The 10,842-nt window shown below is 45.7% G+C and overlaps 1 pseudogene; it reads right to left on the bottom strand.

Moving 5' to 3' along the window:
- Positions 1-10,062: 10,062 nt before the first annotated feature.
- On the bottom strand, positions 10,063-10,223 carry LOC130033218 (uncharacterized; annotated as a pseudogene).
- Positions 10,224-10,842: the final 619 nt, after the last annotated feature.

Here is a 10,842-nt window from a genome sequence, read left to right as displayed (position 1 = left end):
TATCACTGTCATCCCGGTTGTTCATCGATTTGCTTGAGTGGGAGCCAGTAACATTTCCACTCGTCCCAGTCCTTAGATTTTAGCAGCCTCTCCTTACTCATCCTTCCCAATGCTGCCATATTGGAAGCTCTTTCGGGGTCAGGGGAATGAGAACTGTCATTGTTACTATTTTTGGCATATTGAATACTACATGGGGAGCTTGCTAGACTCTGCCATGAGCCCTAAAGCTAGAACCAGTTATTACTCTCTATGGAATCCAGAGGGAGATCCTTCTGTAGTTCACAAATCCTGAAGTTACTGCCAATATCCAAAGCCTTACCTGCCCAGTCCAGTAGACCAGATGGCAAATCCCCAGGATTCTGGCATGGTGGGGAAGAAGGAAGGAAGCCCTTGCCCATGGTGGAGTGGGGATAGAAGTGACTCATGGGCTCAAAGAAGACTCATGGGACAGGGGGTTGATTTAGACTTCCATGAAGGGTCAGGAGCCGAAGGTCAGTGTGGAGGTACATGCTGAGCTGGTCAGCAATGCTGAAGGATTAAAAGCTAATTTTGGGGTCAAAATTACATATTTATTCTGTTTCACCAATCCTTGGTTATGGGCTGGAAAGATAATCCAGCAGGTTGGGCGTATACCTTGTATGTCCCCAACCCAGGTTCAAACCTTGGCACCCTCTATGGTCTTCTGAGCCCTGCCAGGAGTGATCCATTAGCACAGAGCCAGGAATAAGACTCAAGCAAGTGCCAAGTATGGCCCCCACAAACAACAATACAAAACAAGAATGTGTGGATTCGTTGGGGGCTGGACAAAGTCCAGGGATTAAGGCACATGCTTTGCATATGACCAACCCCAGTTCCGTCCCCAGCAAACACATGGTTGCCTGAGCATTGCCCAGAAGTCATCTAAGCATTGGAGTGACTTGTCACTAACCTGCCACCATGGGCCTGAGCATCACTGAATTCAGCCCAGCTGACCAGGAAGCCCCAGAAGAGCCCCCAAGCAGCCTGAGCACCACTTGAAAACCTCCCTCCCCATCTGCTGAATGGTTGGTGTTGACTTATCAATAGAACCATACATTCTAGAAACATAGCCTGGATGTACAATCATCAGTCACAATGTGTGGGGGGTTCACAGCTGGCAATACTCAGGGGTTACTACTCCTGGCTCTGCACTCAGGAATTACTCCTGGAGGTGCTTGGGTTGGGGGGGGGGGGGGGGGGAGAATCCTATGGGATGCCAGGGATGGAACTCAGGTCAGTTCTATGCAAGGTAAGTGCCCTCCCCCCTGTACTATCACTCGGGCCCCATCAGTCCACAATTTAAAATCTGTGACTTGGGAAGAAATTCCCTAATTGTCAAATAAAAATAATAAGAAGAATTGCTTTAGAACGTCTTCCTGAAGCTATCAAGGGCTCAGAAGTAGCTGGTAGGAAGAATATCCCAGCAGTGGAGAAAGATTTTATGGCTGGGTGAGGGGGGGGGGGGGGTAGCGGGGATGTGGTGTGTGGTGGGGGGCAGGGAGTGGAGACGGCACAGCTCTGTAAACTCTGGGTAACCTGAGCGAAACCAGAAACCAGACAGATCCGGAAGCTGGAAAGGGCTTGACAGCCAGGTGATGGGGCTTTATAAAAAAAAAAAAAAAGCGGGGCGGGGGGGCAAGAGGCCAGAATATGGGAAATGAAATGGGCTCATGGAAGGTCAAGTTGCCGGAGGAGTAGTAAAAGCTGAGTGATTTCTTGTGTGATTAAGGGTTTATTTGGTGTTACCTGGAGTTAGGGTGAAATCCAATAGGGTAACTGGGTTTCAGGGCACTCCATCCGCCTGGCCCAAGTTACAGCAATATTCTAAACAACTTGGATGGGGTGACTGAACCTCTTTAGCTCGAACTCTCACCAATAAAATGCCACCTCCATCCCCGTTGGCCAGCAAATCTGAAGCTTGGTGGGGTGATGCCAGGGACTGTGTCTCCCCAGTACATTAGGGAGTGTCCGAAGGCAGGCAGGGGGCAGGCGCTGACCACTGGACCTTCCTTAGAAATGGGACAGGATCATTTTCCTTGTTTCCCAAGCACAGTCACTTTAGCTATTTATTCAAACTGCATAAAGTTCCACTACAACGGCCCCCCTCACCCCAACACTAAAAATGGAGATGAGTTTTTGTCAGTAGATTGGTTTTTTTTCCCCAACTTCTCAGATTGTGACAAGCAATTAAAATGCCTCCGTGATGACCCTTTAGTCCTGTCCCTGTACATTGGCTTCGCTCATTCATTACATTTTTCAAAGGCCGCATGCTGGGATTTTTAATGCCAACACCAGCCATATGAAACAGTACTACAATCTGTCACAATGTAACATCACAGAGAGATTTCCTAGGCTTTTCAAGTTTGTGCTCACAAACACATTCCCTACTACATTGCTCACTTTGGAAGGATTAGAGAAATCTTCCCCGAGCCACTTCAGAAAGAAAGGTCTGAAATTCTTAAATTTCACTCATATTTTGAAAATATTACAAATCCAGATATATGGGGATCTCAGCTACATCCACAAACACTTCAGAGAGCAGAAACCTAAGACAGCCCAGAGCCCACAGGGGACTTGCCTTCACCCTTGTACCCTTTACTTCCCTACTTTCAAAGGATGGCCTCAATGCTGAGCAAAGAAAACAAAAGTGATACTTGGGGTGGGGGTGGGGGTGGAGAAGGAAAAGAACTAAAAGTGAGTGGTTCTGATGCATCAGAAAGCAGGTGTCAGGGGGCCCGGATGGAACTGTGGGGTCACTAGGAAGGAATGTCAGAGTCGGGTTATTAAGTTGAGCAGAAAATACGGCGTACGAGGTTAGCACCCTGCACATTAAGGATGGGCTGAGCAGTGAGTGAAATATTTTCCCTTCAGGTGCAGGGGTACACAGGTTGGGACCCCCACATCTGGGATCTATTATATGTGCTTGAGGTGACAGGTGGCTTTGGGGAAACGGAGCCTGAGCAGGGCTTTTAAAATATTTTCCCGGGAAGGATAAATAATTTGATGCTGTCCCGGTTTCCCTTCAATAGAAATACAAAAACACATCCTCAACCACATCAAAAGCAGGAGGTCAACTTCCTCCACGTAGACCCCGGGTCCTGTCGGTTTCACTTCCGGTGTTGGGATATCCGGCCAACCGGCTGCGGGCTGAGATCAGTCACCCAACCCCACTGGGCTGTGTATAGAACTCATCCTTAATGCTCACCTCCTTTCTAATCCACGATTTTCACAAGCCCGAAAGGTTTTATTGGCAATTAACTCCTCAAGGGAGCGAGCTAGAGGTGTTATTTAACCTCAGCCTTGGCACCCAAAATAATATGATGAAGCGTCACTTCAACTTTCACAAATAAAAGAAATGCTCTTTTGAGAGAGAGCCAAGCCAACGGTCATTTTTGCTGAGATCAAAGATGATAAATGATGGATTCATTAGTATTTTTCCTGCTCTTGATTTTTTTCAAATTTTAATTAAAGAACCGTGATTTACAAAGTTGTTGATAGTTGAGTTTTAGGCATATAATATTTCCACACCAATCCCACCACTGGGGTCAACTTCCCTCCACCAGTGTTCCCACATCCCACACCCCGTCCCCACCTGTCACCTTGACAGGCACATTACAAAGGTCGGTGGTTGCAGCTTAGGTCTCGGGATGTCAGTGTTGTGGAATCTGTGCTTTGAGTAGATGGCCGAGCCACTGCCCCACATCACCAGTATAACTAAAGCCCTGACTCCCCTCCCTCATTACTTCCAGAGAAGGAAAAAAATTAAGGGAGCAAAGAAGAAAATGAGAAAGGAAAGGCATGGTCTTAACTTTCTGTTGTTTGCTTTTTGAATTTTCCCCCCGTTGGGTCCAGGCTGTTTGTTGAAAACTAAGTTGTGCTTGAGTCTATGAACCCTCTAGAAGCCTCACCTGAAATAATCTCAACTACAAAGAATTGCCTTAGGACATTTTGCCACATGATCAGATGGTTGACTTTTTCATTTCAACTCATTCTTCCAGGCAATGCCAAGTCATTCTTTTTTATGGGGGTGGGCATACCTGGCAGTGTTCTGTCTCCATGCTCAGGAATCACTGCTGGCAGTGCTCAGGAGGAACACATGCAGGGCCGGGGTTGGCCTCATGCAAAATACCTCAACCCCTGGACAATCACACTGGTTCTGCTTCTTTTTCATTTCAGAAAAATAACTGCAGGGGATAAATGATAGGCAGGCAGTCCAGAGCAATAGGACAATGAGTGGACACTTATCTTGTACACAGTAGACTTGGGTTCAATCCCCAGCATGCTACCCCCAAACACCACCAGCAGTGATTCCTGAGTGCAAAGGCAGGAGTAAGCTCCCAAAAATGTAATTGATAGGTAGGTAGGAAGATACCTTGCTAACAAATCAAGTTCTCCATTCTCCTGGGCAAAGACTGGAATGGAAGAAACTCTTCCTAGAAGGAAAATGGAGAGTGTCCCCACAGCATCACCCCATCAGTACCCAGGGAGTCTGCAAAATGGCAAGCCTCTTGCTGCTTTGCCAAATTCTTAGCTTATTCTTGTCATATTTCAGGACCTGTAATTAACACTGAGCTCAGAGCATGCACATGTGCCTGATGAATGTGCCCCGGCTTTAACCAGGCAAACGCCCAAATTTTAATAAAGACCACAGTGAACGACGGGTGTAAAGGTCACTGTAATCTCCCACACATGAATAGAAGGAGACACATGAATGGGCGTGTGAGAAGAGAGCAAGAACCTTTGCCTGTTGTCTATAGTTTTGGGATAAAAATCTCTATTTGGGGGGCTCTGGGGCCCCACCAAGTTCATTCTCCTTAATATTTACCCCAGTGTCTGACTTTTTAAAATATCTCTGGTGCCTTCTAAATTTACATGTTCTAAAAATGAGATCTTGACCAAAGGATATAAATTTAAGTCCTTTAAATTTTTTTTTTAATTCCAGTAATGTTCTCTTCCTGTTTTATTAGAATCACATGGTGGTATTTCAACTGAGCTGTAGAAAAAGCTCAAGGGTTGGGGTGCTCATTTGCAAGCTGTGTACAGGAGAGGGTCATGCTTTTCATTTTTAATTGAGATTCTGATGACAAGTTTTCCTCTCCAGGGTACATGCTCATTTGCATGCAGCCTGGATGTGGAGTTTATTTAATAACTATTTAGAAATAGTTATGTAATAAATATTTGTAGAGTCAACGGTGCCCAGAATAGTAAGGGAGCTTTAGGGAGGTCCCAGAAGCAAGAGAGAGATTTATACTAAAGTTCTAGGTCCCAATGCATCAATATTATCTAGACCATATACAGATTTCTGGGCTCTTCCACCAGAGAATATTGTGGGTTGGTTTTTGCAGGGCCAGAGAATCAGGGTTTTAACTATCCAGTTACTTCTCACTGTCAGGCAAAGTGACATGATTAGTGAAGACTTACATCCCCTCCACCTCCATTCAAGCTTGACTTGCTCTGCTTTTCAAGAAGATAGAATCCTCCAAGATCCTCCCAATTAGATCTTCTGCCTGAGAAGTGGATAAACCCTAGAAATTACTAGACCAAGACCCAGTATTTTGTACCTCAAATGGAAAATTTTTTTTAAAAAGCAAACAATTTTTTTCAGTTTCTTGAAGAGAAAGCATGTGGACAGCCGAGTTCATGAATAGAAGATCAAGTTCCTGTGTGGGAACAGCAGCTTATGCCCCTGGTTTCCTCATTAGATTCTACTGGAAATGGGGTGAGTCCAGCATTCTTGGCAAGGACAAGATTTCCCTAGGGGACAGAGACAAGAGCTGTTCCCAAATCATCTTGATTCCTGAACAGGGACTTCCTAGGACTTTAGGGTGTCCTGGGGAACTTGTATGCGCATGCCGGGCATACTGAACCTAGGAAGTGAGTAAGCTGGAAATGTTAAATACTGACATTGATCAAGGAGATGATGAATCCAAAAGCATTGATTCAAGGGCATTGATTAACTCATTGCATTGATTGATTCTAAAGCAAAAGGCTGTGCCTTGCTATAGCTCAATACAGCAACACATGTATTCAAATACATGCTAGATGACGCTACTGCCAGCTCCTCCATCACCCAAGGAAACTACATACTTGAAGAAAAATATGTCCATTGAAAAATGAGGATGTTTAGGGAATTTCAGAGCCATGAGAAGGAGCCCTGGGGCCAGATTTGTTCTCTTTTAGCATAAAACTCGATTCAACAATATATGTCTTTCCCACCTCTTTTTGTTGTTGTTGTTGGTTTTGATCCTCTGCCTGCTTTCTGTCCCAATTTTGAGCATTTATTAAGCAAAATGCATTGGCAATCAGGGTCCCTGGAGTATTTCTAGTTGCCCCTAGCACTCCATGGTTCTTCTCAGGCCCCTCCAGGCTGACTTCAGAGCGATTGCAAACCCTAGTGCATTTTCTGGGCTGTCTGAAGAGAAGGCCAGGGCGGGCAGGGGAGAAGACACGTGGCAGTGATTCCTCTTCTTTGAAACCAGCCCTAGGCTGCAGGCCACGTGGTTGAATTTGATGGTTGAGGCTGGGTTTTCCAGGTATGCCTTCATGGGACCAAAGGAAAGACAGAGACGTCCTTCTTAACAGAGATTCAACCCCTTTCTGATGGGACAACTGAATTCAAAACTTGGATTTTGCAAGGCAAGGAGGGGTCTCTGAGTGATGAAAATGATTCTGAGCTAAAGAAGGGACGGGCTGGGTAAAGTAACACAGCAGTCACCTCTGCTAAGGATCAGTGGGAGATGCCTGCACCCAGCTCTGTGTGTGTGTGTGAGAGAGAGAGAGAGAGAGAGACAGACAGACAGACAGACAGACAGACAGACAGACAGAGAATGATTCTAAGCAAACCCTAAATGAAGGGGCCTGGATGTGAATTCCAGAGACTCCTCACAGAATTTCCTATATTAGAATCCTCAAGTCAGAAGACAGTGGGAGGTCCCATTGATTTCTCCAAGACTCCAGCCAGGAAAAGTCACTCTCTAGGTGGAGCTATGGAATTTCATTCCAGCCTGGATTTCTGGCCCTACTCTGCCCCAGGGTCAAGTGAGCTGGAGAGTTTAATCTGACAGCAATAAAGAGTGAGGGAGAGGAAAGGAGAGAGGTAGAGAGAGAAAAGAGGGAGGCAGAAAGGAAGTGAGAGGGAAGGAAGGAGGGAGAGAAGGGAAGAGAAAGAGCGTGTGCCAGCGAGCACAGACCAGCCAGGTGGATTCCAATGCCAGGACCAAGTCTTGGCTCAGAGTGAATCACACCTCTCTCTTTTGTTTTTAATGGAGACAATAAAAACTCAATATTTGAAAGGGTCCTGTCTAAGAAGGTGTTTCCCAGACTGAGGTTGCCCAGAGGGCTTGGAAGCCAACCATCCTAGTGGCAGCTTGAGGGAAAATGGGGCCTTCCTGCCACCTTCTCTCTCTCCCTCTGTGAGAGAAAGAATTTGTGGACACTGAGGCCAAAGGGGTAGGTCAGCAGGGAGGGCGCTGGCCTCGCACATGGCTGACCCAGGTTCAATCCCTGAGCCCAGGAAGACGACCCTAATGCCAGGAAGGAGTGATCCTGAGATCAGAGGCAGGATCAGCCTTGAGCACAGCTGTGGCCCCCAGACACCCCAAACAGGGCAAGTTTGTCAGAGTGCAAGATGAACCCACATGGGCTGTGTTCTATTCAGAAACACGCATGTTGGAGTTGAAGGAGGAGGCTGGAGCTGAACTACAACGCCCCCCCCAGGGAAGTACAGGTTCCGGGTTCCTGCAGTATAAGAGACTGAGGCCCAAGCCTAAAGAAGGGCCCCACGTGGACTGTGCCAAATGCTCCACAATACTCCAAGAGTTGAGTCTGCTCATGGGTCAGTATCAGCCAGTCCAGTGCCAAGCCAAGGAGGGGCAGGAAGGCCCCTGCCTAAAGTCAGACCCTGCTTCCAGCCTAGATTGCTCTGCCCTCCCTTCCCTCCCCTCTCCCCTCTCTTCGTTCCCTCCCTTTCCCTTTCCTTCCTCTTCCTCTTCCTTTCCTTCCTTCCCTTCCCCTCCCCTCCTCCTCTTCCCTTCCCTTCCCTTCCCTTCCCTTCCCTTCCCTTCCCTTCCCTTCCCTTCCCTTCCCCTTTCTCTTCCTTCTTGTCTCTTTATCTTCCTTCCTTTCCTCTTCCTTTCCTTCTCTTCTTCCTTCTACACTCAGTATTGCTAGGAGCTATTCCCAGCTTGGACTGGAGCTATAGCAGAGTCAGTAGGGTATTTGCCTTGCACGCGGCTGACCCAGGTTCGATTCCTCTGTCCCTCTTGAAGAGCCCAGCAAGCTATCGAGAGTATCCTGCCCACACAGCAGAGCCTGGCAAGCTCCCCATGGCATATTCAATATGTCAAAAACAGTAACAAGTCTCACAATGGAGACACTACTGGTGCCCCCTTGAGCAAATCAATGAACAATGGGAGGACAGTGCTACAGTGCTATTCCCAGCTCTATGCTCTGTTCTCAGGAGTCACTTCCAGCATTACTGGGGGAGGAGGGAACCATGGGGTGCCCCTCGGGCCTCCTGAAAGTCAAGCTTGGGCTCAGCCCCTTGTGTTCCCTCTCCAGCCCTGATTGCTTCTAAAATCTTTCTTCTTGTGCCTATTCCCCTTGCTGGTCTGGAAGATTTCCTTGTCCTTTTGAAACTGGAATCTTTCATTGCATTTGATTGATGCGTTCATACTGTTATTTAAAAGTCAGTTTCTGGCTCATTCTTCAAATTCATGTTCTCCCTTGAACACGGATCTCGCTGGCTTGTCTCTACACATCTTTCTTTTACTTATTTCCATTCTGGAGAAGCCCATGTTCTCTCTCAAATGTACACTTTTTTTTTACTCTCCCCTCACATCTTTCTAAGTGAGTTCTAATAAAAACTTTCTTGCCTCAGCTAAAGAAATAAATAAGTGAAAACTGAATAAAAGTCAGCTTTTTCCAGCGATCCACAGTGTAAGAAAGTGAATTCTGACACATCTGTGTTCTTCAGTAACTGTGAATGCAATACACAGTCCAGACATGAATTACTCCCATGTCCTTACAAACTCCACTCCAGCTCCTCAGAGACCTAAAGAGAACCTACCTGCAAAATTCTCACACAGAATGGCTCTTTGGATATAGATAATGGGTACGGGGATGGCAGATTTGCAAACTGAGTCATATCCCGTAACAGTGAAACAAAAAATACAGCTACTAAAATAAACACTTGGATCCTTTGGGGGGTTATTGACACAAAAAGGGTATATGTGCATGCAGACCTGTCAATCCAGTAAAGAACCATATTCTCACACTGTCGAGTTGCCGGGATGTACAATGCCCCTCGTGTGTGTTTCATTTGCTTTGCACACACAAGCATGATTGGTATTTTAAGGGCTGTGCTAAATTGCACGGCCAACCCCAACCCCGCACCCCAGGGCTGAGTCAGCTCAGGCTTCTGCAGATTCTGCTCCTTCTGATTGTCTCAAAAGATGCTCCTGTATGTTGGAATTAGTGGCAAAGAGCATTGAAGTAGATACACACATGCATGCATGAATGCACACACACATGCGCACACACACACACACACACATGCACGCATTCACGCACACACACACAGTAACTACTGTATGTAACTCATGTACTTACTGTATGTAACTCATACAGCCTTCACACATCCATTGGCATCATATCGCGCTTCCACAAGAATAACACACTCATTTGCTTCCAGCTACAAAACAAACAAATGTGAGAAGCTGCTGGTGTATACAGTTACATCCTCAAGCAGCTACAATTGGTAGAGCGAGCCCAGATTTAGGGCAGGCAGGGAGCCAGGCTGTGCACCCATCTATGCAGACTGGAGTGAAGAATGCTCCTCCCACACTGAGCAGAAACACACACACACACACACACACACACACACACATACATACACACACAACTTTTAATCCGAGGGGATTAAAACATTCACTCTCTTTGCAACTGGAAAATTAAAGTTTCTTTCCTGACTCTTCAGCCAAAAGGGGCTTTGTCTGCCGGGGTCACTCAATATCTGAACTGAATGCAAAAAGTTCCTCGGATTAAAAGTTGTGGAACTTTTTTAAAAGTTGTGGAACATTAGATGACTGAATCACAGTCATGAACAAATTTGTAACTGAGTATTCTCACTGAGACTCAATTTTAAAAATTTAATTCAATTTTAAAAAATACTATACTTGATCTTAGCCAAAAGGCTGAGAAGCGATAGCACAGTGGGTAGGGCGTTTGCCTTGCACACGGCTGACCCGGCCAACCCAGGTTTGATTCCTCCAGCCCTCTCGGAGAGCCTGGCAAGCTACCGATAGCTATCGCTTCTCAGCCTGTGGCCAAAGGCACATTCCAACACTAGGGCCTGAATTCAAACTCCAGCATTTTCTGGCCCCCAAAAAGACAGGCGTAATCCTTGGGCCCTCTGAGCAGTGATTGGGAGGGCCCCAAATCATTAAGAAGATGAATTCATTTTTCCAAAGTTAGGACAATGTTCCCACTTTATTTACATATTCTTAATTTCTGAAAGCATTAACTTCCAGTTTTCTTCAAGTCCTATAGATATCTTACGATATCTTAGAAGAAAAGAACTTTTTTTAGATGTGTATTAAATATTGTTCTGAGAAAATTATCATAAAATTGTGTTCATTTGGAATATGTTTCTTTTCTGTTTAAATCTTCTGTCTTGATATTCAAACAAAATAGGAATTATGAGACAATTTTAGTGCAGATACACTGTGCTAGAAGTATAGGGAGGTAAAACATTTATAAAATATTAATTTATTATTATTTTTACGTATTACTTTTTTTGGTCTTTTACTACTTATATCTTATTTC

Source organism: Sorex fumeus, unplaced genomic scaffold, assembly GCF_029834395.1.
Source record: "Sorex fumeus unplaced genomic scaffold, SorFum_2.1 ptg000051l, whole genome shotgun sequence".
Lineage (NCBI taxonomy): Eukaryota > Metazoa > Chordata > Mammalia > Eulipotyphla > Soricidae > Sorex > Sorex fumeus.
The sequence above is the reverse complement of the archived record's forward strand: the minus strand, read 5'-3'. Positions and strand labels throughout refer to the sequence as shown.